Here is a 4,289-nt window from a genome sequence, read left to right as displayed (position 1 = left end):
AGCCTAGAATTTTTCTTTGTAAATTATGTGAAAATCATCTTGTTTACTCACTTACAGAAAACAATACATTGATTTAAATTGTCTAAGACACTTTTTGTTGGTAAAAGTCATATGCGAGTAGGCGTCAACTATCATGATTTACACCTGAGAAGACAGAGCCCTGCATAATGAGCTGCATAAAGAGCCGCTCAGTCAGCTGTTGTCACTGAGAGGGAGGTGTTACAAGAAAGAACGTGAGAACAAAATAAATGTATATAATTTTAAGTTTGGAGTTTATTTAGAATATATTTAATTATCCCACAACATAATTTAATATGGGGGAGCAGTTAAACAGTTTATTAGGAACAATCAAAGCTGACTTTCAAACTAATTTTATTTTTGCATTATTACTCCAGTCACACAATCCTTAAGAAATCCTTTTAACAATCTGAATTTGTAAAAAATAAAAAATAAAAACTTTTATTGTTATCATTATTATTAATGTTGAAAATAGCTGAGAATATTTTTCATGTTTTTTAGGGTGGTAAATTAAAAGAACACCATTTTTTGTTACATTTGTTACAGTTACATGTATTTGTTACATTTATATTATTTACATCAAGCTTTTGAGTGGTATAGTTTTGTATATTGTTATTGAAACTTCATAATATTTAACTTAATTATACATTTAGTCAAGAATTATAGTTTGGAAAAAGTCTAACTAGTAAAATGTTTAGACGTTATGTGAAAACTAGTAAAAGTATATAAATAAATATAAAGAGACTTACTCATGTTTATGATCTCTGCTGAATAAAGTGCTTCATTCTTTATTTTCTGAGGAAATCCATTTCTCAAATCCTCAACCACGTCACATCTTTTTGGGGTGAATTATGTGTTATTCCTCTCATCGCGAAGCAAACAGTAAAATAAAAGCACTTGAACAACAGTCTGGCTGCTTTTTCTTCTGTGTGGGCGTATTCAAGCCGCGCTTCAGTTTGAATCTGAATAGAGCGTTCAGCGCGGGGGCGTGGTCACTTTAGATATAATGAAGGGAGACGTGAAAAAAGGACATCGCCTTGTTTTCATATGGATTACTTTATCACAGAATATTTGTTTTCGGCAGCACTTGTTTAGTTTAAAAGTAGAAATGTCAAGCTTTCTATAGATATCTCTCTCATGTCTCTTCGTTGAGTATTCACAGAGTTAGAGGTTCATTTTAATGACGTGTTTGTAAATGAAGATCAGCGCAGACAAAGGCTGCAGACAGCACATCTTGTTTGTTATCTTTATTTTATAAGTGCACAAAGTTTTGTTGTTATTATTTTCTGTATCCAAAAAAGGAAACCCTTTATTGGGTTACAGTCAGCTTGCTGACTGAGTTGGGTTGTTTGCAAGTAGGTCAGGCAGCAGTGTTGCACACAAACTGAGCAGAAGCTGGTCTGTTCTTGTAGTCGTGGCCGAGTGGTTAAGGCGATGGACTAGAAATCCATTGGGGTCTCCCCGTGCAGGTTCGAATCCTGCTGACTACGCTGTTTGCTGAAGGCCACGAGGAAAAGCGTCCATGAATTTTTCAAGGTCCTCCCACTGATTTGCGAAATGTCCTGTCCCTCTTCGATGGACCAACACGCCGCTGCTGCTTCTGCTATTCGGGCTCCAGGGGTTAACTTGGGTGAGCCAGTGGCACGCCGTGATCGTATAGTGGTTAGTACTCTGCGTTGTGGCCGCAGCAACCCCGGTTCGAATCCGGGTCACGGCAACACTCTGGCGTTGAGTGTACGGGAAGGTTGATATTTTTTTTACCACCTCATCTTTCTTCTCTATTTTGTTTTTGACGCTTGGCCTGTGCAGGGAGCCACCAGACAAGGGGGCAGGCAGCCTACCGCTAGACGTAGTCGTGGCCGAGAGGTTAAGGCGATGGACTTGAAATCCATTGGGGTCTCCCCGCGCAGGTTCGAACCCTGCCGACTACGGGAGGGCTTTGCAGTGTTGCTTTAGCTTTCTGTGATGGTAATTGTGCCTTCTGTGGTCCTTTGTCCTAACTGCTTCTAGCTTTCATCCCGTGACACCTGCGTCTCTTCTGGGCAGCTTGTTGTAAAACTGCTGTTATATAAAAGATGAGATGCCAGTACTTGACAAGAGCCCGGATAGCTCAGTCGGTAGAGCATCAGACTTTTAATCTGAGGGTCCAGGGTTCAAGTCCCTGTTCGGGCGAAGGTCTTTCTTTGGCCTCACCTTGCTATCACTACGGTCCATCTCTTCTGCTGACTCTGTACTGGAACGGTGTTCCTTCCTGCTCCCGGTGATCAGGGGATCTCCCTTGTGGTTAGTGACAAACGAACAATGTTAAATGAACAAGGCCAAAAAATACATAAAGAACAATGGTGCCTGGGATTTTTGAGAACCGGAGCTTGTAGCCTAGAATTTTTCTTTGTAAATTATGTGAAAATCATCTTGTTTACTCACTTACAGAAAACAATACATTGATTTAAATTGTCTAAGACACTTTTTGTTGGTAAAAGTCATATGCGAGTAGGCGTCAACTATCATGATTTACACCTGAGAAGACAAAGCCCTGCATAATGAGCTGCATAAAGAGCCGCTCAGTCAGCTGTTGTCACTGAGAGGGAGGTGTTACAAGAAAGAACGTGAGAACAAAATAAATGTATATAATTTTAAGTTTGGAGTTTATTTAGAATATATTTAATTATCCCACAACATAATTTAATATGGGGGAGCAGTTAAACAGTTTATTAGGAACAATCAAAGCTGACTTTCAAACTAATTTTATTTTTGCATTATTACTCCAGTCACACAATCCTTAAGAAATCCTTTTAACAATCTGAATTTGTAAAAAATAAAAAATAAAAACTTTTATTGTTATCATTATTATTAATGTTGAAAATAGCTGAGAATATTTTTCATGTTTTTTAGGGTGGTAAATTAAAAGAACACCATTTTTTGTTACATTTGTTACAGTTACATGTATTTGTTACATTTATATTATTTACATCAAGCTTTTGAGTGGTATAGTCAGTGGTGGACGAAGTACACAAGTCAAGTACTTGAGTAAAAGTACAGATACATATAATAAAATATTACTCCAGTAAGAGTAAAAGTACTCCTTTTTCAATCTTACTCAAGTGAAAGTACAAAAGTACTCGATTTTTTATGTACTTAAGTAAAAAAGTACTGAAAGATAGATGTTTGCAATTTTATATAGGCTACTTAATTTAATTTTATATTAGCACATATTCTTTTTATAATCCTACTGCTCAAAATACCCGGGTTTTTTTCCAAAATAACCACTATATGGAGTCAAGATATATTTTTGTTGTTGATATGGACTACGCTGATGATGAGAGTGATGTTAACTGTGAAGCTTACACTGTGATGTACCTGAGAGAAGACAGAGATGACCATCTGATTTTCACCAGTAAGAACAAAGTATTTTAAAGTTTGTTGTTTTACAGAACATCAAAGTTACAGTACAGACCAAAAGTTTGGACACACCTTCTCATTCAAAGAGGTTTCTTTATTTTCATGACTAAGAAAATTGTAGAGTCAGACTGAAGGCATCAAGGGCTATTTGACCAAGAAGGAGAGTGATGGGGTGCTGCGCCAGATGACCTGTCCTCCACAGTCACCGGACCTGAACCCAATCCAGATGGTTTAGGGGTGAGCTGGAGCGCAGACAGAAGGCAAAAGGGCCAACAAGTGCTAAGCATCTCTCGGGGAACTCCTTCAAGACTGTTGGAAGACCATTTCAGGCGACTACCTCTTGAAGCTCATCAAGAGAATGCCAAGAGTGTGCAAAGCAGTAATCAAAGCAAAAGGTGGCTACTTTGAAGAACCTACAATATGACATATTTTCAATTGTTTCACACTGTTTTGTTATGTATATAATTCCATATATAATTCCACATGTGTTAATTCATAGTTTTGATGCCTTCAGTGTGAATCTACAATTTTCATAGTCATGAAAATAAAGAAAACTCTTTGAATGAGAAGGTGTGTCCAAACTTTTGGTCTGTACTGTAACTCTAAATATGGCATGATAATAAGGCCTGAAGTTAGGAAGAACATTAAGGAAAATATAATTATATTTTCATAATGATTTTTTTCTTTCTCAAACCTTGTCTGTGGTTTAAAAACACCCCTGGCCAAACGGGGTGCATCTCTTCCCACTTTGATAATTACTTACCATGTTCTGAACATCACATCCTTTCTTTTCTACCCAGGTGTAATCTACATATATATATATATATATATGGTTGAATAAAAATATTTGGACATTAAAAAAAATTAAAAAT

The 4,289-nt window shown here is 37.0% G+C and overlaps 1 protein-coding gene and 3 non-coding genes across 4 annotated transcripts in view; all 4 read left to right on the top strand.

Moving 5' to 3' along the window:
- The window catches only part of LOC127938331 (uncharacterized), a 374,843-nt gene that overhangs the window by 140,110 nt on the left and 230,444 nt on the right, over positions 1-4,289 (top strand). The window lies entirely within an intron of this gene.
- trnah-gug (transfer RNA histidin (anticodon GUG)) lies at positions 1,664-1,735 on the top strand. Its single transcript has one exon. It is a non-coding gene; the product is annotated as a tRNA-His (tRNA).
- Positions 1,868-1,949, top strand: trnas-uga (transfer RNA serine (anticodon UGA)). The gene has a single exon. It is a non-coding gene; the product is annotated as a tRNA-Ser (tRNA).
- On the top strand, positions 2,118-2,190 carry trnak-uuu (transfer RNA lysine (anticodon UUU)). The gene has a single exon. It is a non-coding gene; the product is annotated as a tRNA-Lys (tRNA).

The sequence above is a fragment of the Carassius gibelio genome, chromosome A20, assembly GCF_023724105.1.
Source record: "Carassius gibelio isolate Cgi1373 ecotype wild population from Czech Republic chromosome A20, carGib1.2-hapl.c, whole genome shotgun sequence".
Lineage (NCBI taxonomy): Eukaryota > Metazoa > Chordata > Actinopteri > Cypriniformes > Cyprinidae > Carassius > Carassius gibelio.
The sequence above is the reverse complement of the archived record's forward strand: the minus strand, read 5'-3'. Positions and strand labels throughout refer to the sequence as shown.